At 41.0% G+C, this 27,138-nt stretch overlaps 1 long non-coding RNA gene across 4 annotated transcripts in view; it reads left to right on the top strand.

Annotated features, from left to right (window-relative positions):
- Positions 1-1,703: 1,703 nt before the first annotated feature.
- Positions 1,704-27,138, top strand: part of LOC142818588 (uncharacterized) — a 187,628-nt gene continuing 162,193 nt past the window's right edge. Inside the window, exon 1 of one of the 4 annotated variants that reach the window (XR_012896129.2) lies at positions 1,704-2,635. This is a non-coding gene — a long non-coding RNA (uncharacterized LOC142818588). Of the gene's footprint in view, positions 8,962-27,138 lie in introns of all 4 variants that reach the window. The other 3 variants (XR_012896126.2, XR_012896128.2, XR_012896127.2) reach the window with 3 other exon arrangements.

Genomic DNA, 27,138 nt, shown 5'->3' with positions numbered 1-27,138 from the left:
GTACATTGATGTTAATGGGAATCATGTTGCTAATATATCCCTTTCTTTAATTTATCTTTTAGCATCTCTGACTGTTTCAGTAAAACTAAAACTATATTATGTTCTGAAATGCCATGTACTACCCAATCACAATGGTGAAAGAGCACTGGATAGCAGTTTTTAAACTCATTCTCCTTGTTTTTCTCAGCTTAAGTCAGACCTTTAAAAAGTTAATTTTACATGTGACAACCAGTCTGACCAACAGAGGACAGCAAATACTTTTTTTAATTATCAAAAGATTCTAAACTTCAGATAATCATCCACATTCTCCTACGGACATTAATTTGAGTGACAACAATAACACAACTCAAATAGTATGACCAACTTAAAATAATGCTTTTTTGGATTTTAAAACATTATTTAAAATGTGTCTTTTAAACAGGTACTATTTATGCATATAAACTATATAGGTGAACTATTAAATTGTGGATTCTGTATTTTTATGCTATTGTTTATTCAATTCACAGCACTCTTCAAGGAGATTGTAGATCAGATACATTCTGTTCATACTCTGCCTCTTTTAGGACTGCAGAGGAGAAAGACATTTGTAATGACATATTTGTTAAATGTAAGCTTTTATTAAAATTAAACCAAGTCAGGAGCACAAACTCCAACACCAGTGTTTTGTATTTACTTTTGGTGGTGGCAGTGGGGAGATTTCCAGAATCAAATTGAAACTTTGAAAAAAAGCAAGAATTTCACACCTCTCATGGGAATTTAATTATGAAAATCCAAGTAACCAACAAAAGTTAAACACTCCTATTGTTGGAATACAGATTGTTTTACAAATCAGGAATACACTGAAATCCTTATGTAGTTAGTAAAAAATAATAGTAATAACACTTTTCTCTTTTAATTCCTTACTTCAGAGACTCTTAAAATACTTTTCAAACATAAATTAAATCTAAGAATAATTCTATGTTGTTATATTATTATTAGTTATTATTATTGTTGTTATATTAAAGTAGATAAAGTAGTTTAATATTTCATTGGGATGATTGACATCATAAAGGTTTTAAGTACTGGACTCATACATTAGACACACACACAAAGCAAATAAAAGGTAAATATAAAGATTTATGAAAAATGGGTGTAATAAAAGTACATTAATCACAAAAAAATGCAGTAGGTGTTTTCAGTAATGACAAGGTGCTTAGGGCCTGATCCTGTGAGTTGCTGAGCACCTCACCTTTCATTTAAGTCAATGGGAATTAATCATCTGGCATCACTGGGCCTTCTCATACAAATTATTATTCATATGGGCAATAATAATAATAATTTGCATGTATACAGCAATAGCTTCAGTGTTATTCAAGTGAATAAGGTATTGCAAGATGCCACATACAGTGCAGGTTAGAAATACATCACTGTATCATGTGATGTAGGTAAGTATATGAACACTGAAATCAGCAATATGTATGTGTGTATATGTGCATGCGCCTGGGAATGATGTAAGGTCACCTGGAGAAGGGAGTAAACACAAAAGAAAGGCATCTATAAACGTCATTAGAAAATGCAGAAAGAAGTTCACTGATTAGCTTTCCTTCACGTATAACACTCCTAGATCTTATCTGAGAAATGTGAGTTAAGTGCTTTGCTATTCTGTTTTAAGCCATTATCTGATCAGAGAAGCATGAAAAGCACTTTATTGCTCACTTGATTTTTTTCCCCTCCTTGGGCGAGGAGCCCTCTGCAGGACGTGAAGCTGAATTTCACAAATCTTCCCTTTCTGACGTCTCCCGAATTTCTAGGAATGCCCCTTCCTCGTTACTATATTTGGAGGTAGCTTCTAGGGAAAAAAATAATTTTCAGGCGGTCTTGGATTCACACCTCCTATACAAGGACCGACTTCACCTCATATTCTCTGACAAGCACCCTAAAGGAGTTTAGAAGCGAAATGACTGGGATCATCAACTCCAGTGACAGAGCTGCATGTCTTTGTAACAATGTTGCAGAAATGAGCATGCAGAGGGAATGGAAGGGGAGAGAGGTGTCTGTGGCAACAATGAGTGAATCTTCTCCGGTTAGCTCCTGGTTACTGGGTTTTCCCCCCTGCAGCTTTTATTTTTTTGCATTTGAAAGGAAGAAGAGTATTTTGAAATTATTATTACAGCCTCCTGGTTTTTCTTCCTTCTCTTTTTTACCCTCCCGTCCACCTCCCTTGTTGTGGCCTCTTGTTTAGCTTGTGGCGTGACCATGATGAAGAAATGTTTCTGGGAGCCTGGCAGTGTGATCTTTTTATGTAATGAGTCAGGATTTTGCCAAGGGAAGGAGCAGGGTTTGAAGATTGAGCGTTTGTCTCCTTTCAAGATGAAAACTGACAGGCGAGATGCGCCTTTCCCCCAGGATCCTTTTTCCTCCCTCCCCGCCCTCACAGGAATGACAAGTGGTAAGTTGTATTTTCTTTTGACCACCTCCTCCTTGGCCTTGTAATACCACCCCCGCCCCCCACCTTGCTGCTAGTCAGTGACTCCCATGCTGGAGGAGACGCGTGTGCTCACGCACGTCTCCCTTTATTTGGTGATCAGCAGGTGTGGGGTTGCCGGAGCACACGGCTTGGGGTGACGGGCAGCAGGGGCATGGTAACTGCTGCGAGGTTTGTGTCTGGCTCGCTCGGAGAGGTGGCTGCTTTGCTGGAGGGGAGCTCGGGGGCTGCTGCTTGGAGACGGGGTGGGGGAGGGTGTCTCGCTCCTTTGCATTTGCCATCAGCCCCCCGGGGCTCGTGGCTGGGAGGTGGGACTGCCAGTGCCAGGCAGTGGAAGCACCAGACAGAGTAGGGCACCCGGAGTCTCTCGGGACCACGCGCTAGACAGTGTCTGAGATTCGGCAGCCGCTCAGCTGCAGTCTCCCTTTCGCGAGGAGGATGCCTCCTTGCCTGCCCCCAACTGTCTTTTCTTCCCCAGCTCGCATGTAAGTGTCAGCTAAGCTGGGAAAGAGGTGGGTGTTCGCCCTCTGCACCCCGGCTTTTGTGCGTGCGTGTGCGCGCGCCCTCGTCAATGAAAAATGTATGTGCATCTGCATGTACAGACTGTGTGGCAATGCGAGCGCGGCCCCCCGAAATCACACCCCAGACAACTCCCCTGACTGCGCCGTTGCTTTTCGACCATACAATACATGAAAAAGTACAAGCAGCAAATGTCTCCTCTGATGACATGGCTGTTTCGAGACTGTGAATACAGGCATTCCCTAGCCACGCCGCCCTGGACGCTGCGCTCACATGTGCTGACAGCCATGTGGACTAGAGGCGTTATCCCCTCACGGTTTATTCCGGCTACGTTGTTTCGTTTTTTATTCTAGAGATAGACCACCATGAATTCAAAAATCCCTGCTACAGGACACAGATCACGTGTTTGTAAGTTGGGTTGGGAAGGCCAAAATTCTCAGTCCTGGGTACCTAATGTTGAACCCTCAGACAGTGTTTAGGCACCTAAACAGAAGTGGTGCTGAGCTCTTCCAGGTCCTACTTGAGCTATATGTGCTTAGTACTTTTGAACACCAGGACATCCATTCAGGTATCCAAATGTGGATTTGGGTGCCCAGGCATTTTTGAAAATGTTCACAAAAGGATCTTAACACTTCAAAGGCAAAGAAAGTAAAGGTGCACAACTTCTTAATTCTAGACATATAACTAGCGGTAGTTAATAAGATTACATACAAACAGAAAACCAAGTTTAAAAGTAATGCTCAGCTTAGTATAATTATTTTCTGTAATAACAGAAAAGTTGTTAACCTTAATGCTTCAAAGTAGCAAATACAGAGTGTGTTTTAACATGCAATTTATTTTCACTTTTAATATGCATGAATAAAATTATTTTAAAATAGTGTACACAGTGAGCTGCTTCAGTAGTCTAACTGAATTGAACAATAATGTTTCTGAATAACCAAGATTATTAGAACTTTTGCAGGAATAATACACTGCAAGTTTCAGGAAGTTTCGCTGACTTAGCGATCCAAATGTTTCTGCTGTTTAAATAAGGTACCAAGTAATATTTTCTACCAAACTACGCATTTAACAAATTCTAACAGTAATGAGAGATAACTAAAATATTTTAACTTTAAGTCTGAAATAAATGGTGCAGACAAGAAACTGTTTTTCACTTCAGGAAGACATCTTTGCTAACATATAATTTGGGCTGGGTCTAATGATTTACTATAATATTCTGTATGAATTCTCATTTGTTTATATGCACTATAAAAGAAGTTGAAGTTGAAAATACTGTTTTATTATGTAGTAAAAAAAGCCATGTGGCATAAATGTCAAACAGTAACCTCTGGTAGCCCTTCCTGTTTTTCAGTAAGCAAAGAGAATGTGGATTGTGACTTGGTTATGTTCTCCTGTTTTAGCTGTCAGAAAATTAGCCATTTATAGCAAAAAAAAACCCAAACCATTCAACTGATTTGGCATATGTTGTAAAGAGATTTAACTTAAAAATTGACCTTCTGAAGGTTGTGGTTCCAGAGTCGGGGTTTTGGGGGCGAGATGAGCTTATGTTTTATCCAACTGGCCCACAAAGTCCCGCTTTTGGTGGTCACTTTGTTCTGCAAAAGAAACCTGTACATTATGGCTCTTACAGAGGACAGTAAACTAATGCTACACTATTGCTTCACTTAGTACAAAAACACTACACACGTTAAATAAATAATATTTTAATTTTATTATTGTCATGAATGTAATAAAAGGGTAGAAAATGTTTCTATTTGGGAATTAAACAGAAAGAAATGTTTTTTTAACTGTTGATATGGGTTGTAAAAGCTTATTTCCTTTCACAAAACAGTAAAAGCCTATTGTAAAAAGTTCCAAGTTGTCACTCAGTTACTGAATGAGATCCAAAAAATTACAATTTAAAAGTAGGGAATTTTGACTAAAAGAAAAGCTATTCATAGAAAACTAGCAATGCAAGATTAAAACTTTTTAAAATCCTGTACTTATCAATGTTTATGTCATTTCTTTAACTTGTTTTCAAAATGCTTCAGGTTTTTATGCACCTCTCTCAAATTAGTATCTTGATGCGGCCTAAATGTGTTTGTGTTTATATACATAAAACTTTACAGTGTTGGCTATTGTAAATTCACAAATCCATTCTGCTACGTGCAGTTTGTTACTGAGATCCTTTAAAAAAATTAGAGTATTTTTTAATAGCCAAGCATCTATTTGCAATTTTAAACTGGCTTCTAATAAACCTGTAAGATTTGTTAATAGAAAAGCTGTGGGTTTTTGTAGTCCTCAATATACAGAACTTATGTTTAAGATACAAAGCAATGAGTTCAAAACTATCTAACTTTATGAGAAATTATAGTCATGGTATGTATGTACAGAACACACACACAGAGACAGATCCTCAGCTGGTTTAAAATGGTCATAGCTCCATTTTTATGCCAGCTGAGGATCTGTCTCATAAAAGATTTATGTATTTATGTGTTGTCGTATTCTGTAGTCAGTTATTTATTTCAGCTGCTGATTTTGTATTTACTATTTAAGATTTGCTAGTAGAAAAGTTGAAAATCCTTTAAAAAGGCCTGGTAAATCATCATTTGCAAAGTGATATATTATTAAGATAAAGCTATCAAGATGTGCATATTATTTGATTACTTTGATTAAATTGGATTATTTGATTGATATTATAAGATTTGCATACTCAGTAAAATTTGCTAAATTGATTTGCTAAATGAAGGAATTATACTAATACTTCATGGAAAAGTGGATAGCTGTATATGTATACTCACATGTATATGTGAGTTATAAGATATCCCCACTCCACATATCAATTTATTTTAAGACTGGAAGGACTATTGAAAGAGATATAAAACAGAATTTTACATTCAATGCCTTTTAGCTGTTACTTAATATGAACGCTTTTGTTATTTAATATACCATTAAAATGGTAACACTTCCATTTTTCATGTCCCCTTATAGGTTTAACTAGAGATGTGTTTAACTAGTTTTACATTTAAGTATTTAAAATTATGCTAATGACTAAATTACAGTCAAATGAATGTTATGTCTCAATGTTCTCAATCTGTGCTTGGTGGAACTCCTGTTGGTTTTTGGGAAATACTTTGAGAAGTGAGGACACAAGCAGGGGCAGATGACGATTTTGCGGGGCCCAAAGCAGCACAATTTCGTGGGGCCCCCCCTTTGACACGGCGCATTCGCGGGGCTTCTTGAAGCGCGGGGCCCGGGGCAGCCGCCCTGCTCGTCCTGCCCTATATCCACCCCTGGACACAAGAATTGGGAAGTTGGAAGGAAAGTTAGCCTTCTAGAGGGTCTTGCACTTATAAAGTGGAGAACAAAATGTATAAAGGCTCTCCAAAGATCATTAAGAACCAACTATTTTCTGATACAGTTTAGCAGTAATTTCTTTTCACACAATGCAATCCAACTTTTCCTTAAAAGTTTTGAAAATTATTCTTATGCATAGCATTTTGTTACTCAGCTATATTTTTGAGATTTTTAATACAGATTTTTAATTTAGTTTTTCATTGTTAACACACAGATTGCATGCATAATCTTCTGAGAAGCATTCAGCTAAATGTAGAAGTAGTGTGTTTTGATGAATATACTTAAATTCTAAGATGTCAACAAGCATTAAGAATATGAATCTAATTCTGAAGGCATTCCTCATACAAAACTCCCATTGACTTAATTTTTTTCATTAGGCTACATCTAGACTACACCTCTCTGTCGACAGAGAGATGTAGATTAGGCACGTCGAAATTGCTAATGAAGCAGGGATTTAAATATCCCGTGCTTCATTAGCATAAACGTGGCCGCTGCTTTTTTTTCGAAACGGAGTCTGTTGAAAATAAACCCTTTTTGACAGATCCTGTATTCCTCAAAAATCCCTGCTTCATTAGCAATTTCGACATGCCTAATCTACATCTCTCAGTCAACAGAGAGGTGTAGTCTAGACACAGCCTTAGGAAGGACTACAGACGCAGACCTTATCTGTTTCCAGTGTATATTAAAATAATAGATTCAGTTGTCAAACAAATATAATAAACACACAATTTCTATTTTAATGTTAAGTTGGTACTCAAACCCATGACACCCAAGTAATACAGTGATGGACGCCATGGAAATGCTTGTAATAAAAATTAAATTGCAGCTTTCCCCTTCACTCATATCATTATGCCTTTTTATCCTGTAAGGCACAAGTGTAGGATGGAATGTGAACTTTCAATCTTAATTTCCTAGGATGTATTTTGTACTCTGAGCTTTAAGTAAAGATCAGGGGAGAATTTATTTATTTGTTTTGGTATTTAAAATGAGAAAATTTATTTTATGGAAGATAATAAATTATGAAAAATTATTGTTTGCAGTCAAAATAGCTTATATAAAATTAGAGCTGTTCTGAATTGTTAAAGTTAAAAATATTCATCACCCCTCGTGAACATCAATTATTTTTACTTTACTAACTTTGAAGGTGCCTAACAACTTTACTTTTTTGTGTGTAAATTATAGTAAAAAAACTTATCTTTGCAAGTGCAAAAGTGTGGCTTGAGCACTTTCAAAGCAGACTTTTAAGAGGAATAAAAACCTTTGAGACTCAGTGAAAGGGCCAAGCCTAGTCCTGTTCCTATTGAATCAGTGGGCAAACTCGCATCACAATTAGTGGATACAGATTCAGACCCAAGACCCCCACCAGAACGCAATGACATGATTTGTTCTAGTATCATAGGTCCTGACTCCTGACCCTGCAAGTTGTTCAGCAACCTTACTTCTCTGGAGTAGTAGAATAGTGATAGAAATGTAGCCGTGTTAGTCTGGTGTAGCTGAAACAAAAAACAGGACTATGTGGCACTTTAAAGACTAACAAGATGGTTTATTAGGTGATGAGCTTTCGTGGGGCCAGACCCACTTCCTCAAATCAAATAGTGGAAAAAAATTGTCACAACCATATATACCAAAGGATATAATTTTTAAAAAATGAACACATATGAAAAGGACAAATCAAATTTCAGAACAGAAGGGGTATGGGGGGGAGGTAAATGTCTGTGAGCTAATGATATTAGAGGTGATAATTGGGGAAGCTATCTTTGTACTAGTGTCCTGGAGCAAATGGAATTTGTGTCTGCATAAAGACTGAAAGATTAGCACGATCTTCCTATTATGGTATCCACGGTCGTCTTTCAGAGCAAGGAAACAGATTACCTTTTGTATGATTGGGGGGCCAAATTCAGCTCATCATACTCATGCAATTAGACTAATGGACTACAGCAGGACTATTCTCATGAATATAACCAGCAGGATTTGGCCATCAGAGTAACAGAAAAATATTTATGAATATATGGAAATATTTGGCAAACTCATCTTTTGAAATATCAATGAGCTTTTTAAAAAAACAAACAGTATATTACAGTGCCTTTATAAAAACATGTCTGCTTTCATGTTTGACAGATTATGCCACAATAAAAATTTATTCTTAGAGCTTGTTGATGGCTTATAGAGTATGTAATGAAGATTTTAAAGAAAGAGCTGATCTGACCAGGAACTTGCACACACAAGAGAATATACTGTAAAAAAGTAGTTGTATTGGGTAGACTATCAGACTATGCCATTTGAGAATATAAAGCTCCTAGTGAATTTAGCTTATTTAAGGCATAATTTGCCCAATGGAGAGTTAATTAATGATTATGTGAACTGTTTGTTGTGTGCAGTGTCTATATTTTTCTCAATCAAATAATGAAGACAGTTAAGGATTAGGAAAAAGGCACAGTCATGGCAAAAACAAAGAATCAGCTTTTTTTTTTTTTTTTTTTTGTTGTTGTTGCCAGCATGCCCAGCTAGTTCCTGCTTACTAAGGTTTTGGTGCAAGAGCAGTGTTTATGTAGGCAAGATGTGTGTGTGTATATGTTCAGAATTGTTGGGTTGGGAGGCGGTTTGAGGACATTCCTGCAGCATGCTGTGAGCAGAAATGCAAGGTAAAAACCTATCTTCTATTGTTTAGGGGAACTTTCATTATGTGGACATGCCAAACATGACAATGTTTCAAGAATTGTGACATTTCAAAAGGTTGTCAGTGACTTCTGAGTCTCTGTGATAGGGCAGTTTAAAAAGCAACTTCTTAAGTTACCACTCTTGGCGATGGCTTGGACTAAAAAAGAATGGAATCACTCCTCTCTGGAGAAAAGCTCCAGTGTCTTAAAATGGTGTGTTTTTTCTTATTCTGCTTGGAATGGGATCAAAAGAGGCCTTTAAAATACTGTAGCAGTCCTATGTGATTTTCTTATAATTTGAATGCTTACATCATTTATACATGTTAATAATGTTAAACAAAGCTATTTCTAGCTTTTAAATGAATGCTGGTATAATATTTTAATTTGGTTATCAGCAGGGGAAGGGAGAAGTTACAATTCACCCAGTGTAATTTAATATGTATGCATTTAACCTACAGTTCTCTTTGAGCTTCTATCTCCTTGGGTTTAGAAGGCCAGAATGTCTTGAATGGATTCAGGGCCTGTTTAAATTCATTGGTACAAAATAACAGCCAGACATCTGTACTTTGCTGGTCATATTTTTCCTTCCATTCTGTAGGTTAGGAAGGAGAATTTTAGAAACAAACAAACAATCTGTCCTGTTCTATGACAGGCCAAATTTAAATTGGCTTAACACAGGGGGAATAAAATCTCTTTGGCAGGTTTCATGGTAGGTTCACGTGGGTCAGACAGGAAGAGACAGAAAAAATATTGCAGCTGCTAGTTTTATTGGTGATATATTTTTATGTATACTTGCTTTTATTATTTGAACTGGCAGCATTACTTGAAAAAATAGCATAATATTTTGGGTTGGTTGTGAGTTGTTGCTGGGTTTTTTAGTTGGTTTTGCGAGGGGCGGGGGGAGTTGAGTTTTTTTGTTTTCATTTTTAGTTTTATAAAACCTCTCCCCAGTAATTAAACTTCTGTATTCTCTAATCTTTTGTAACAATATCACTATGCCCAGTGCCATTCTCAGATACATGGATACAAATTTCAGAGAAATCTGTACTTCACCCTGACACTGATTGCATTAAATCAGGAGTAACTACACTGGAGTCAATGCAGTTACACTAGCAAAAAACCAGTGTCAGATCATAATAATAAGTCCTGTGTACCTGAAGGCAGGATTAGACTCACTTTTTGTAATGTATTATACTTAGGATAGGAATATACAAAGAGCACAGGGAGTGTATACAACCTTACATTTAGTAAGAAATGAAGGAATTGATAATCATCATTAAGGCTATGTTTTAGTTTGGGGTATTTTTAGTAAAAGTCATGGACAGGTCAAGGATAGTACACAAAAATTCATGGTCTGTGACCTGTTGATGACTTGTAGTATATACCTCTGAGTGAATTTTGGGTGGTCTGGGACAGGGAGCACTTCAGGTCAGCCTATGACTCTGAGGGCATTGTGGATCCTTTGGAGTAAGGGCAGAGCACAGCAGGACCTACTGCTGGTGAGGGGGGGTGGTCAATGGCACATGGCCTGGGACCACTACTGCTACTAGGGCTCAGGATCCTTGCTGCTGCAGAGAAGTGGGTGGCAAGCAGCCTGGGACCACCACTGTTGCGGGGTGCATAGTACCCCAAGCAACAGTTAGTACAGAAATCATGGATGTCCCAGAGAGTCATGGAACCTGTGATCTCCATGACAGACTTTCAGCCTTAGTCATCATATTCAGGAAAATTAGTATACAAGCTACTGCACAATGATTCAGAGAAAATTCTGCCTATTATGTAGTATTAATAATGGATTATTTTATAATTTTACCTTTGTCCTTGACATAGCCATTTAATATACATCAAGGCTACATCTACACTGGCATGATTTTCCAGAAATGCTTTTAACGGTTTTTAAGTTTTCTGTTAAAAGCATTTTCAGAAAAGCGCATCTAGATTGGCAGGACACTTTTCCGCAAAAGCACTTTTTGCGGAAAAGCGTCTGTGGCCAATCTAGACGCGCTTTTCCGCAAAAAAGCCCCGATCGCCATGTTCGCGACCGGGGCTTTTTTGCGGAAAACAAATCTCTGCTGTCTACACTGGCCCTTTTGCGCAAAAGTTTTTCAGAAAAAGACTTTTGCCCGAACGGGAGCAACATAGTATTTCCGCAAAAGCACTGTCAATCTTACATGAGATCGTCAGTGCTTTTGCGGAAATTCAAGCGGCCAATGTAGACAGCTGGCAAGTTTTTCCGCAAAAGCAGATGATTTTGCGGAAAAACTTGCCAGTCTAGACAAAGCCCAATAGTAATACCTGTTTTTTTGGCAAGAAGATAAATCAGGTGTTCACAAAAGTTTATTCTCTACCCATTTGTGTTATGTTGCAATAATCTTTTACCTTTGTGGAGATTGGAATATTTCTCACCTGACAATATTCCTTTCTGTTAACAGTGGAGGTGGTTTACAAGTGATGATCCAATCAAACAGCTGATCCTGGGTTTACAGATCATCCAGGGTGTGTAAAATTGTAGAAGACATTGCTAACAGAAAGGAAATTATTGGGTAATTTTTTTTCCATTTTTCAGCCCAGGCTCACTATTTTCCAGTCCATAATTCTGCTACATCTGTGAAATAGCAAGCAGCGAACAAAAGTAGGGAGGGTTAAAGAAAGAAGGAAAGAAAAGAGATATCTATTCCAGTAAAAATTGCTGAATGGGCAATGTTATTTCACCAACTGCATCTCCTTCCTGCCAAAGGTGGACACTGCAGATGATAGAAAGTGCACTTCATAATGGCTGACGAAGGTGTTAACTGATGACCAAGTGTCATCCGCCACTCTTCAGATTTCTGTCCAAAAGGTTTCCAGGGAACTTGTGAGTTTCCCTTGTTTGGAACAGGAACATCTGATGCCTTGCAGGCCTCAACAATACACAAACCAATCTGTCTAGTGATAGATGACTTAGAAACTCTGAGCTCTTGCCATTTTGGATGGAAGAATAGGAACAGAGCAGCCAACATTCTAGTAAATATTGTGCTCTTGAGTTTACTTTAGGGAGAAACAATTCCAGTGGTCTGAGCACCACTTTGTCAAAATAGAACACAAGGAGGTGCCTGGATTGAAAAAACTGCCAACTCTGAGATTTGCCTAGAAGACATAATGACAACCAGAAAATAGGTTTTGATAGACAGGAATAAAGTCAATACTGAGGATGGGTTCAAAGGAATGATTTGTTGGAACTTTCAGTAAGACTGTGAGATCAGATCAAAGACCTCCTGATTAGGCACCACGAGAAGTTGTTGAACTTGCACATGCTGAGTCAGTCTGCCTTCGGGTTAAAGTCCCATTTAATGTTAATCAGTTGAGTGAAAGGAGAGATTTCTCTGCCTATCCCATTATTTCCATTGGTTCTGTGTGTAAGGCATGGCTCCTTGTCCCTCCTTGTTATATATGAAATCATAGGTGTATTATCTGACTAAACTAGAATATGGCTTCCTTCTAGGTGCCTTTGGAACTTCTACAGAACTATCTTGACCACTTAAGCGCCATAAGATTTTCATTGAAAACATTTTCCTCCAGGTTTATTGAGTAGCTTGGAGACTCAGATGAGCTCCCCAAACTTTCAGACTGGTGTGGTTTGTGAGGACTGTCACATCTGGATGTTCTCTGGCTCTGTCCAACTATTTAGAGATCTGAGCATCCAGTTCAGGAGTTGCACTTGTTCCATATGGGTGTGGTTCCAGACTTAAAACAGAAGCTGGGGGATCTTGATGTGTCATGTTGCCCATGAAGTGATACTTATACAGAACAGAGTATGATGATAGGCCTCTGTAGCTGCATATCAAAGTAGTAAGATTCTTGATCTTCTGGAATCTCTTAAGTGATGGAGAGATTTGTGTTACCAAGGTGTCTATGTTCACACCCAGGTTAGATATTCCTAATGATGGAATTAGTGAAGTTTTCTTAATGTTGATGACAAAGCTACATGTCTGCACAAACTCCTGAGTCTGAATTATGCTGTATGAGCTGCAGCTTGGGATGGGAAGCTGTTCAAGATGTTATTAAGAAAGAGTTACAGGTCAGTGATTTTCAATGTGCGGTCCACAGACTTCTTGGGGGTTCACAGCATATGACCAAGGGATCCACAAAAGGTTGTCAGTGCCATAGAACAGTGAATTTCAATCTGTGGTTTGTTGATCCTTGGGAGTCTGCAGACAATGTCTTAGATTTCCAAAGGGTTTGTACCTCCATTTGAAAATCTTTAGGGGTCTGCAAATGAAAAATGGATGAAAACCTCAAAACCCTTTCTGAGAGTGTCCTCAATTTTTTTATTTGTTGGGTCTTTTGGGAAGAATACCTCTTCTGATGAAACAAAATGCAGGACTATGTAGCACTTTAAAGACTAACAAGATGGTTTATTAGATGATGAGCTCATCATCTAATAAACCATCTTGTGGGCCAGACCCACTTCCTCAGATCAAATAATGGAAGAAAATAGTCACAACCATATATACCAAAGGATACAATTTAAAAAAAATGAACACACATGAAAAGGACCAATCACATTACAGAACAGAAGGGGGATGTGGGGCGGGAGGGCGGAAGGAAGGTGAATGCCAGTGAGTTAATGATATTAGAGGTGGGGAAGGGGAAATGTCTGTGAGTTAATAGTATTAGAGGTGATAATTGGGGAAGCTATCTTTGTAATGGGTGAGATAATTGGAGTCTTTGTTAATTCCCCTGTGGAGAGTGTCGAATTTTAGCATGAATGCCAGTTCAGAGGATTCCCTTTCAAGTGCAGATTTGAATGTCTTCTGAAGTAGGATGCAGGTTAGCAGGTCATTCAGACAGTGTCCTTTCTGGTTGAAATGACAAGCAACTGTTTTTTCTTTGTGATCCTGTCTAATGTCTGTTTTGTGGGCATTGATTCTTTGCCGTAGTGTCTGAGACGTTTGTCCAATGTACATAGCAGACGGACACTTTCGGCACATGATAGCATAGATTATATTTCTGGAGGCGCAGGAATATGTGTTCTTGATCTTATAACTCACTTGGTTAGGCCCAATAATGGTGTCAGCAGAGTGAATATGTGGACAAAGCTGGCAGCGGGGTTTGTTGCAAGGGAAAGTACCAGGGTTGGTATTAGTGTGGTATGTCCTGTGGTTGTTGGTAAGAATCATCTTGAGGTTAGGTGGTTGTCTATAGGAGACTATGGGTCTGTCTCCCAGAGCTTCTTGGAGTTTAGTGTCTTGTTCCAGTATAGGCTGTAATCTATTGATAATGTGTTGGACAGGAATAAGTTGGGAGCTGTAGGTGATGACAAGTGGTGTTCTATTGTTGGTTTTCTTGAGTCTGTCTTGTAGTAGAGGGTTTCTAGGTATTCGTTTGGCTCTTTCAATTTGCTTTTTTATTTCTCCAGGTGGGTAGTTGAGGTTTATAAATGCTTGGTAGAGATCCTGAAGCTTCTGGTCTCTGTCTGTGGGATTAGAGCAGATGCGGTTGTATCGAAGGGCTTGGCTATAGATGATGGATCGTATGGTGTGTGCTGGATGAGAGCTGGAAGCATGTAGGTAACTGTATGAGTCAGTGGGTTTTCTGTAGAGGGTGGTGTCTAATTTTCCGTTGTTGATTTGTACTGTGGTGTCCAGGAAATGGATCTCTCGTGTGGAATGGTCCAGGCTGAGGTTAATGGTGGGGTGTAGGTTGTTGAAATCTCTGTGGAATGTCTTCAGTGTTTCTTGGCCATGCGTCCAGATCATAAAGATGTCATCGATGTAGCGTAAGTAGAGAAGGGGTAAAAGGGGACGGGAGTTGAGGAAACGTTGTTCTAGGTCAGCCATAAAGATATTAGCATACTGTGGGGCCATGCGTGTACCCATGGCTGTGCTGCTGATCTGGAGATATAAATTGTTCTCAAACTGGAAATAATTGTGGGTGAGAACGAAGTTACATAGGTCTGCTACCAGGTTGGCAGTGGTGTCCTCTGGGATAGTGTTTCTAATAGCTTGTAATCCGTCTTCATGTGGGATGTTGGTATCCTTTGGTATATATGGTTGTGACTATTTTCTTCCATTATTTGATCTGAGGAAGTGGGTCTGGCCCACGAAAGCTCATCATCTAATAAACCATCTTGTTAGTCTTTAAAGTGCTACATAGTCCTGTATTTTGTTTCAGCTACATCAGACTAACACGGCTACATCTCTATCACTCTTCTGATGAGATACTTATGGTACAGCAGAGTCAATCAAGAAGGTTGTATATATTGGAAAGATTCAGAGAAGAGCCACAAGAATGATTAAATGATTAGATGTCATGTCTTATCGTGTTAAAGTCAGAGAGCCAATCTATTTATCTTAATAAGGTTAAGGGGGAATTTGATTACAGTCTATAAGATTACATCCACACTACAGCAGAAAGTGGATTTGAGCTATACAAAACCAGTTATGCGAATAATGGAGGGGTTGACAGAAGACAGCTTTTCTTACTCTTCTCATCTGGAGTAGAGTAACAGTTGATTGGGAGAGTAATCTGTGGTTGATTTTGCAGGTTTTAATTAGGACACTAAATCGATTGCTGGTAGATCGATCTCAGAGTGTCAATCTGGGCTTTATTGTAGATGTAGAGTAAGTATCTATGTGGGGAATAAATATTTATAAAGGGCTCTTCACTTTTGCAGAGAAAAATGTAACATGATTCAATGGCTGGAAGCTGAAGCTAGACACATTCTGGCTGCGTCTAGACTGGCATGATTTTGCGCAAATACTTTTAACGGAAAAGTTTTTCCGTTAAAAGTATTTGCGCAAGAGAGCGTCTATACTGGTATCTGTGCCAAAAAAGCATCCGTGCCAGTGTAGTTTCTCTCTTGCGCCAGAAAGTTCTGATGGCCATTTTAGCCATCGGGTTTTCTTGCGCAAGAAATTAACATGGCTGTCTACACTGGCCCTCTTGCGCAAGAATACTTGCGCAAGAAGGCTTATCCCTGAGTGGGAGCATCGGAGTATTTGCACAAGAACCACTGATTTTGTACATTGCAAAGTCAGTGTTCTTGCACAAATACTCGCGGCCAGTGTAGACAGGCGGCAAGATTTTGCACAAAAGCAACTGCTTTTGCACAAAATCATGCCAGTTTAGACGCACCCTCTGACTGCAAATAAGGTGTACATTTTTAACTGTGAGAGTAATAAACCACTGAAACAAATTTACCAGATTCTCCATTACCAACAATTACTAAATCAAAATTAGATGTTTCTGTAAAAGATCTGCTCTAGGAGTTATTTTGGGTATGATCTATGGCCTGTGTTCTGTAAGGTGTCAGAGATGATCACAGTGGGCCCTTCAGACCTTGGAATCTATGAAACATTTGAGACTTCAGCAGTAGAGTTCTTTGAAGCTTCCAGCTCATAAAGCCTGAAATCAGTTTGTTAATGTGTTTGGCCTCATCGATCTTGTCTCATGACTCTCTGATTACAACCTCAAAGGAAGCATACCCAGGAATTGTGAATTCAAGGGATGAAGCTTGCTCTCTTGAGACTGTTCAAGTTGGTTCTGTACTGGGGACATCCCCTTTTTGAACATGGCCTCAAACTTCTCAGGGGAAAAAGATCTTTGTTGTGCTTTCCCTTTGCCTTGCTTGGATGCAGAGTCAAAAAGCTCCCCTTCCTCAGTAGAAGAAGGGGAGGAAAGGGAGGCAGAGAATGAAAACCTTGTATATTTTCAGCTTTTCCGTTCCCTTCCTGCTTGTTTTGAATTTCCTTAGCATGTTTTGTGGACATAGGTGCCTTGGTGTGGTCTTTTGTGGGAGTGGGTGAGGGGTCTGGAGGGCAGAGCCCTCCCGCTTAGATTAGAAAAGAAGGTACCTGTTTCATTCCTCAGAGCACTCAGAACCCATTTTAAACTTGGGGTTGGAGGAACTTGCAGCCCTGCAACTTCTTGCCCTTGCAATCCCAGGTTATCTGGATACTTACCCACCTCACCCCAGCAGAATCTGGCTGAAGAAAGAAGTCCTCCTTATCTTTAGAAGTCTCAGAGGAGTAGCTATGTTGGTTTGTAACTTTAAAAACAACAAATAGCCCTATGGCACCTTATAAACTAACTAACTAAGGGTATGTTTACACTACAGCACTAATTCGAACTAACTTAATTCGAATTAGCATTTTGGCCCGAAGCAGTTAAGGATGGCCGGAAGCAGTGCTAGCAGGGCATCAGATTAGGATTTAGAGCGTGGAGCTGCTGTCTCAGGCTAGCCGAGGGCTGTGCTTAAAGGGTCCCGACCCCCACCCCAGACAGACAGTTCTCAGGGGTTCCCCGCCTGCAAAGTAGTCCTGGCTTGGAGTGTCCTGAGTGCCCACACTCGGCACATCACAGCACTCGGCCATCAGCCCGGCTGCACTTGCCGCAGGCTGCCATCCGGGGAGGGGTCAATCGGGGGGCTGCAGGAGAACTTCCACCCCAAGGAGCCCGCAGAGCCAGCCCAGTCCTCCCCATCGGGGGCTCGTACCCCATTCCTCCCTCACCTTCTTCCACTTACCCCTCCCTAGCCCCCCTTCCTGATGTACAAAATAAAGGACATGTGTGGTCAAAAATAGAAACTCTCTTTATTGAACAAAACTCGGGGAGACTGGGAAAAGGAGGTGGGAGAGGAGAAGAGAGAGGGTGGGAGAGGGGAGGGCAACTAAAATGATCAGGGGTTTGGAAAAGTTCCCATATGAAGAGAGGCTAAAGAGACTGGGACTTCTCAGCTTAGAAAAGAGGAGACTGAGGGGGGATATGATAGAAGTCTGTAAAAGCATGAGTGGTGTGGAGAGCGTGCATAAAGAAAAGTTCTCCATTAGTTCCCATAATAGAAGGACTAGAGGACACCAAATGAAATGAATGGGTAGCAGGCTTCAAACTAATAACAGAAAGTTGTTCTTCACAAAGCAAATAGTCAACCTGTGGAACTCCTTGCTACAGGAGGCTGTGAAGGCTAGAACTAGAACAGAGTTTAAAGAGAAGTTATATAAAGTCATGGAGGTTGGGTCCATGGAGTGGTATTAGCCAGGGAGTAGAAATGGTGTCCCTGGCCTCTGTTTGTGGAAGGCTGGAGATGGATGGCATGAGACAAATGGCTTGGTCATTATTTCGGTCCATCCCCTCCAGGATCCGTAGTGTTGGCCACTGTCGGCAGACAGGCTACTGGGCTAGATGGACCTTTGGTCTGACCCAGTACTGCCATTCTAAGCTCAGGGCTCGGGGTTGGGGGTCTCACTGGACCACCCTGATTTTCATGCAAACCTGCTCCTGAGTGGCCAGGCTGGCAGGTATCCTGCCCTAGACAGCCACTTTCCTGTGGCTAGTGCGGACGTTGTGGATGAGGTCCATGATGTCCGCACTAGACCAGGTGGGCGCCCGCCTCTTGCGGACCCGGGCAGGCTCCCGGGAGCCGCCAGCCTGGTCCCGGGAAGAGGCGGAGGGCTGGGTGGCAGCGGGTGGCCGGCTCGAGCCGTGTCAGGTGCAGGGTCTGCTGGCTGGGTGCTGGCAGGCTTGCACCTGGCACGGGCACTGTAGCCGGCCCGTGCCCCTTTAAGGGCTCCGGGGCCGGGAGGGGGGCAGACTAGTTTTCCTGGTGGTGCCCAGAGTGGCCACCAGGGAAAGCTGGGGAGGGCTATCCTCCTACTAGTTCGAATTAAGTGGCCACACAGCCCTTAATTCGAACTGCTTAATTCGAACTAGGCGTTTGTCCTCGTAGAATGAGGTTTACCTAGTTCGAATTAAGCACTCCACTAGTTCGAATTAAGTTCGAACTAGCGGTTTGTATGTGTAGTGCCTATCAAAGTTAATTCGAACTAACATCTGTTAGTTCGAATTAACTTTGTAGTGTAGACATACCCTGACTAACTATATATATATATAGTATCATGAGCATTCGTGAGTTCAAGATCATCTCATCTGAAGTGGGTTTCGTCTATGAATGCTAATTATATTTGTCCTTAGACCCTGTCCTGGTTCAGAATTGAATCTCCTGGTTGGGTTTTACTTCTTTGGAGTCATGACTACTTGGTTCAGCAGGGGACTGTCTCACAGATAGAGGCCCATTTGGACTTTTGCGTGATGCTTTCATTGCTACTGTGCCATGCCTAAAAAGGGAGGAAAGAGTGAGCAGGAAGGCATTGAAGCAAAGGCTCCAGGTGGTTACAAACACCACACTGCTCAGATGGCTCCAAGGAGCAAAAAAGGAGGCTACAAGAAAGAAGGCTTCCTGTCACTTCCCAAGAATGAGAATAAATTAAAATGAAACTAAAAAGGACAGGAGTCAAATGAATTGCTAACTGACCATGGCTGCAGAGGCAAAATATCTGGTGGGCAGTAAGAGATGTGGGAGTGGCCAGCACATGTGGTGCTGCCACTTTGAAGTGCCCTTTGGGAATGGCAGAGTGGAGAGAAGTAGCCCAAACACACTAGAACATGTGGAGATGCTGGGCTACAGAAATATCCATACTGTAGTTTATAACATGCTTCTAAATCCTTTAGACAAAACGGGATATAAATGTAAGATATTATTTATTTGCTACTGTATAGCTTAAGTTATATATTCCACTAATTATCAAGCTGTGTTTAAAAATCAGTCCTTAAATATTAGAGTCTCTGATGAGATGTCATTCAGGTGTTCTGTTGTATTTTGTATGTTTGTTAACTGTGAAAGAATAATCAGAAATTATATTGGGCAGCTGCACTTTTTATTCCATATTTTCATTTCTTCAAATGTTACCTAATTTTAGTTTCCTGATTCAGAAGCCAATGTCTGTGAATGAACAGAACCATGGAATATATCCAGAAATATGAATTAAGATGTGTTTGGCAAATTAGAAATTTATACATATCAGTTTCCTCCAGAGTAGACTAACAAGACGCTATGAAAGCTAGAACTGTTGTTGTAAAAATGTTTGTTCTAACTTTTTGAATTTTTTCCTTTTAGTTTCACTCTCGATGCTCCAGCATTCACCACTTCCTGCATGGCTCATTACCGCAGGGAAAATGAGGGACTTTTGGGGGCAGATGTGTTTCCATTACACTATCATAATGCCCCTAAAAATCCTTATTACTCTTGCAGTATTCTTCTGTGTTGCTGGGCCTGGTGTGAACTACTCGAAGACCTAGTTTATCACTTTAAAAACCACTGAGTTTTAATTTGTTTATTTTAGTTTTTATTTTTAGATGTGTTTACTGATGGTTAAAATATAAATAGCAAGATGTGCAACCACCTGTTAATAAACAAATATAATAAGTCATAAATCCAAGGAACATGCTGATACTTAGATGGTACTTAGGAAAATAAATAAATTTCACCTTAAGAATGAGGTTTAAAAACACGCTTTACTTGTTTGGCAAGGCTAATTTTACCTGCATTTAATATGAGAACTCACACTGTATAACTTTAGGATTATTAACTCCATGAGACAGATATTTCTCAGTAATTTAGTAAGCCCGTTCTTGAATTACTTTGCTATATTTGATCCCACTTACAAAATGTTTTAATCTGTTGCTGATGAGAGTACATTTGAAGCAATTTATCCAACAGACATTCACAGGGTAGTTCCTCTATTAAAACCATCAAATCTATTATGAAATTAAAATTAAAGGCCTTACACAGTGCAAAATCAGCAAAGAAATTTACTCTGAAAGTTAACTCTGAAATTACATCCCAGGTCATCACCTACTCCATTGGAAGGGCAGAACTCACACTAATCATGTAGCAGGGTGCTACCTCCACAACACTCCAAGATCACAGTAATTGTGGGGGCTCTGTTGGGTTTTGGCTAGGGAAAAGAGAGAGCTAGTGTTGCTATTAGCGCCTCATCTTGCAGATTTTTACCACGTAGCGTTGAGGGGCTTCTGCTGGAGCTTTACCTCTGGGAAAAAGGGTATAGCAGGGCTGCTTGGAAATGCAGTTATCCATGCTGGATGGACTCTGCATCTGCCCATCCAGATCCTCTGGATCTGCAGAGTTGTGAGGCCTTATCCTTTATTGTGGGCAGATCTACACTAATGAGAAAGGTTGATCTAAACTACACAATTTGAGTGACATTAGTAGTACTACTTACCATCGATCCCCATCATGCCGGGTTGGCAGGAGAAACTCTCCTGTCAACTCTCCTTACTCATCTTATTCTTGTGGAATTTTGGAAACAACGGGAGAGCGATCACTGGTTGTTTTAGCGGGTCTTCCTTAGACTCATTAAATCGGCTCCCATTGGATGGATAGTATCCCAGTAGATGGATAGCATCAATCCACCCCATAATAGGGAGAAGCCCTCAGTCTACAGGCTACCAACCTTTTCCTGCTAGAAAGGGGAGTTTAACGAAAGCCTGCACCTTTACATGTTTCTTTGACGGAGTAGCCAGTTTTTTTCCCTAAAACCTAAAATATATCTAAATTTGTCTGCTTGCTACAGCACAGTATATCATCAGCATGACTTGGAAAACTCTGGTGGTACAGTACTCAGTTCCTGTGCCCATTTGAGAACCAATAAATGGTTAGTAGTGAATGTATTTTTTAATTCAGACATCAGATTAGGGGGAGATAGAGCACAAAGTTTTAAAGAGTTTTTATCTTACTTTGCTCTAAAATTTCACCTCAAAGGAAATTTTCTGGCCATTTATAGTAGGGAAGTGTTATTATCCCCATTTTAAAAATAAGGGCCAACAAAAGGAGAAATCACTTCCTAAAATTCACTCAGAAATTGAGTAGTGAAAGTGACAGTGCAGCCTCTTGACTGCTAAGTCTGTACTGCAGCTACAAGACCATTTCCCTCCACCATAAGACACAGGGACTGGATAACTGGCATGACACAGAACTGTAGGTCATATGAGAGTGCTATGGGCCTTGTGATATATATTACAAACATATGACTAGGGATTGGCTGGAGGCCCATACAGAGTTGAAAACTGTAAGAATTATTTGCAGTTTTTAGAGCTTTTAATTAGCTTGCAAATGTTATTCAGAAAGTTTCAGTCATTTTGGAGTGTACTGCACTCAGCAAGCCACTAATGCTGAATAGAACAGAATGCTTGACCAAAGACCCCCCCATCAAACTGAGAATATACTTAAAGGTGCTGTTGGAGAGCACTATATTATTACAGAAAGATGAGGGGCTTTTCTTAGAGCCACATTGGTCAGTATTTCTTTACTATCATTGACAATAAGGTAACTAATGGTTTGGTTTGGTTTGGTTTGGTTTGGTTGTTTTGTCCTTTGGGGTTATCTTAGTCAAAATAATATTTAAAGGACAGTTGAGTTGCTTTATGCATTAAAACTGATCTGCTTTGACACTGGTCCCATAGTGTAATCTTTCATTAAGGATTTCAGAAAGTCTTTTGTATTTCTGGATAAGCGGGTGTATTCTTAAGAGAAAGCTGACTTTTTGTGTGAGAAGAGGGGAAACTGCAACTGAACCCTGTCAGACTTGACAATCTGTATCTTTACATTTTAACTCACAGAACAGAATAAAAAGGTATAGGAGATTAGGCTGAATTTTTAATATTTTGTCTTGTCAGCAAGTCACGAAAACCTTAGGGTCTGATTTTTGCCCCAAAAAGGATTGCAGAATTCTGAAGCAAAACTGACACCTGAAGTTGACAGAGTTGTCCTGGTCTGTAGGCCACAGGATAAGGCCTATAATAGTATTTACATATTTACAAATTAAATGTCATTTTCTTGTTTTTTGTTTAATATAAGATCATAAGAATGGCCAGACCTGTCTGACCCTGGTCACACCAAAGGTCCATGTAGCCCAGTGTCCTGTCTTCCCACAGTGGCCAATGCCAGATGTCCCAGAGGGAGTGAACAGAACAGGGAATCATCAAGTGAGCCCTTTCCTGTCATCCATTTGTTTGGTTAGTTTTTTTAATGCAAAGAAAGTTAAAGTTCTAGGGAGTTAGACTTTTTAATGGTTTCTGTTTTAGTTGTAGGACCAGAAGGTCAAGAGATCAACAAACCCATTGTGTTATTCCAAAAATTCGTTGGCTAACTAGAACCAAGAGGAATCAGGTAAAATTGAACTGGAGAAAGGGGTAAACAGTGAGGTGGCAAAGTTTGCAGATGACACTAAACTGCTCAAGATAGTTAAAACCAAAGCAAACTGTGAAGAACTTCAAAAAGATCTAACAAAGCTTAGTAATTGGGCAGCAAACTGGCAAATCAAATTCAATGTGGATAAATGTAAAGTAATGCACATTGGAAAAAATAACCCCAACTATATATACAATATGATGGGGGCTAATTTAGCTACAACTAATCAGGAAAGAGATCTTGGAGTCATCGTGGATAGTTCTCTGAAGACATCCACGCAGTGTGCAGCAGCAGTCAAAAAAGCAAACAGGATGTTAGGAATCATTAAAAAAGGCATAGGGTATGTCTACACTACCCCGCTAGTTCGAACTAGCGGGGTAATGTATGCATACCGCACTTGCTAATGAAGCCCGGGATTTGAATTTCCCGGGCTTCATTAGCATAAGCGGGGAGCCGCCATTTTTAAATCCCCGCTGCTTCGAACCCCGTGTAGCGCGGCTACACGGGGCTCGAACTAGGTAGTTCGGACTAGGGTCCTATTCCGAACTACCGTTACTCCTCGTGAAACGAGGTGTACCGGTAGTTCGGAATAGGCACCCTAGTCCGAACTACCTAGTTCGAGCCCCGTGTAGCCGCGCTACACGGGGTTCGAAGCAGCGGGGATTTAAAAATGGCGGCTCCCCGCTTATGCTAATGAAGCCCGGGAAATTCAAATCCCGGGCTTCATTAGCAAGTGCGGTATGCATACATTACCCTCCTAGTTCGAACTAGGAGGGTAGTGTAGACATACCCATAGAGAATAAGACGGAGAATATCTTATTGCCCTTATATAAATCCATAGTATGCCCACATCTTGAATACTGTGTACCAGTGTGGTCTCCTCATCTCAAAAAAGATATGCTGGCATTAGAAAAGGGCAACTAAATTGATTAGGGGTTAGGAATGGATCCCATATGAGGAGAGATTAAGGAGACTAGGACTTTTCAGCTTGGAAAAGAGAAGACTAAGGGGGATATAATAGAGGTATATAAAATCATGGCTGGTGTGGAGAAAGTGAATAAGGAAAAGTTATTTACTTGTTCCCATAATATAAGAAATAGGGGCCACCAAATGAAATTAATGGGCAGCAGGTTTAAAACAAATAAAAAGAAGTTCTTCTTCACACAGCGCACAGTCAACCTGTGGAACTCCTTGCCTGAGGAGGTTGTGAAGGCTAGGACTATAACAGGGTTTAAAAGAGAACTAGATACATTCATGGAGGCTAAGTCCATTAATGGCTATTAGCCAGTATGGGTAAGGAATTGTGTCCCTCGCCTCTGTTTGTCTGAGGGTGGAGATGGATAGCAGGAGAGAGATCGCTTGATCATTACCTGTTCGGTTCACTCCCTTTGGGGCACCTGGCATTGGCCACTGTTGGCAGACAGGATACTGGGCTGGATGGACCTTTGGTCTGACCTAGTATGGCCATTCTTATGTTCTTCTGTACATTTTTCTACTGAAATTTCTACTATGGAATAGCTATTAAATGCCTATTATTTGCCCAAGAAATGAGAAATAAAGAGATACTTACATTCTTTCCCCAAAAATTACAAGAATTAAAAATTATATGCTTCTCATATACAAAATTTTTGACTAGATGTATAAAATGAACAAACAATCAAGATCAGACACAAAATGGAAATGGTAAATACAGTTAAATACAAATATCACTTTAGTTTTGCAAGAGGCATTATTGACTTGACTCATTATGAGAACTAACTCAGGATTTCACATATCTATCTGGATATTTAAAACATTATTGCTGATTTAATACTTGACTTGTCATTTTAAAAATACATTTATTTATTTTATTAATCTACTAGCACATTTACCCTGCATTGCTCAGGTGTTTAAGGAGAGACTCAAGACTGTGGGTGTGGGGGTGTGTGCAAAAGTCAGGGTTGGGAGTGAAGAAGGGCTCTGGGCACAGGAGTCTGAGTGTATGTGTGTGTAGGGAGTGGTGGAGAAGGTGGACAGGCCAAAGACACCCACCCCCTCAATATTCAAGATTCTGAGCTGCTTGCTCTTCCCCTTCCTGTCCCTGTCAGGGAGTGAGAGCAAAGTGCCCAGCTCGCCTGCCCTCTACATTCCCTAGCCACAATGAAGAATGCAGCAAATGGTGCATTTTCTCCTCGCTCCCTGATGAAAGAGAGCAACCAGCAATCAATGTCCCTATATGAATGTCACCTTCTCTGCTGTTCCTAAAGGGCGCTTGGGGAATGCGAGGCTCAGGATGGGACATTCCCAGACAGGGGAACACACCCCTAGCTAGTCCCTTTCACCTGCCTGCTGATTCTGTCTCTTTTTTCTAAGGCACATCCCATTTTCCTTGCACAACCAACCCCTGACCTTACTTTAAATTATGATAAAAGGAGGCTGCATACCAAATTTGGTGGAACTAGCTCTTACAGTTTTGGAACATTTCTTGAATAAATAGACAAACAGACAAACTCTCTCAAATACTGGCATATAGTAGACAGGACCATAATGGGGTTCATTCTTTTACTCAGTGATGTCAGTAGTAGTTGTGCCTCAAGACGGCAAGCCAAATCTTAGACGCCAGGACCAGAATTGTGCAAAACAGAAGGTTCCCAAAGCAGCAGAACCGGAACCAGAAAGAAATGCAGAAAGTGGTGAGGAATTAGGGTGTCACCTCAAACACATTTGCCCTGCCCCACCCCTCTCCCAAGGCTATGCCCTTTCCCTGCCCTTTCTCCAACCCCCTCTCACTCCATCCTTCCTTATTCCTACTCTCTCTCCCCCATCCTCACTCATTTTCACAAGGTGGGGAAGGCGGCTGGGGTACAGGCTCTGATAGGAGGTTGGGGTTTGAGAGGCGGTCATGAGTGCCATTTCAGGAGGGCGGGGGGGGGGCAGCAGCTGTGCGCTCTGGGACACGGCTTGCTTTTCATCCTGTTCTCCAGATGCTAAGGAAGTGAGGGGAAAGTACATGCAATCTGTGCATGCCTCTCACACCTGGCTGGTGAGCTCCCTGGTGACTGGTGAGAAGAGTGAGGGAGGATTTGATAGCAACTTCAACTTCCTAAAGGGAGGTTCCAAAGAGGATGGAGAGAGGCTGTTCTCAGTGGGGAGAGATGGCAGAACAAGGAGCAATGGTCTCAAGTTACAGTGGGGGAGGTGTAGGTTGCATATTAGGAAAAACTATTTGACTAGCAGGGTGGTGAAGCACTGGAATGGGTTACCTAGGGAGGTGGTGGAATCTCTATCCCTAGAGGCTTTTAAGTTCTGGCTTGACAAAGCCCTGGCTGGGTTGATTTAGTTGGGGTTGTTCCTGCTTTGGGCAGGGAGCTGGACTTGATGACCTCCTGAGGTCTCTTCCAGCCCTAGGAGTCTATGATTCCATGAGTGAGTTTGGATACGGTAAAGGGCTCCAAGCTGAGCCTGGGGTAAGGTTTTGTGTGCAGGCTGTGACAGAGTTTGGCTGCGGGAGGAAGCTCAGAGCAGGGGCAGGAGATTGGGTGCAGGAGGGGTTCAGGATGTGGGCTCTGGGAGGTAGTTGGGTTGAAGGAGTGGGGCTCAAGGCTGGGGTTGGAGAATGGGATGTGGAGCATGCGGGCTCTGACCAGGTAGCATTTATCTTGGGTGGCTCCCACAAGCGATTAGTATATCTGGCTCCTGCAATCAGGGACTGCCAGGAGACTGTGTGCTGCCCATGCCTGTAGGCACAACCTCTGTAGTGCACCTCGTTCCATGAGGAGTAACGGTAGTTCGGAATAGGAAGCCTAATCCGAACTACCTAGTCCGTGCCGCGTGTAGCCGCGCAGCATGGAGTCCGAACTAGCGGACATTTAAAAATGGCGGCGCCTGGCAATATGCAAATGAAGCCCAGGAAATTCAAATCCCGGGCTTCATTTGCAACTCCGGTTGCCTACATTAACCACCCTAGTTCGAACTAGCGGGGTAGTGTAGACATACCCCAGGAGATTAAGCCTTACTCTGCGAGGCTCCTGGCCAGTCTGGGAGGGCTGGCAAACCCATTCAGGACACAGGCTGCAAAGCATCTGTGCTGAAGGGCTCTAAATTCACTATCTGCCATTGCAGCCGCACACACTGTAGCAGAGGAGGTTGGGTATGGC

This window comes from Pelodiscus sinensis, chromosome 15 (genome assembly GCF_052426305.1).
Source record: "Pelodiscus sinensis isolate ZL-2025 chromosome 15, ASM5242630v1, whole genome shotgun sequence".
In the NCBI taxonomy this organism is placed as follows: Eukaryota; Metazoa; Chordata; order Testudines; family Trionychidae; genus Pelodiscus; species Pelodiscus sinensis.
The sequence above is the reverse complement of the archived record's forward strand: the minus strand, read 5'-3'. Positions and strand labels throughout refer to the sequence as shown.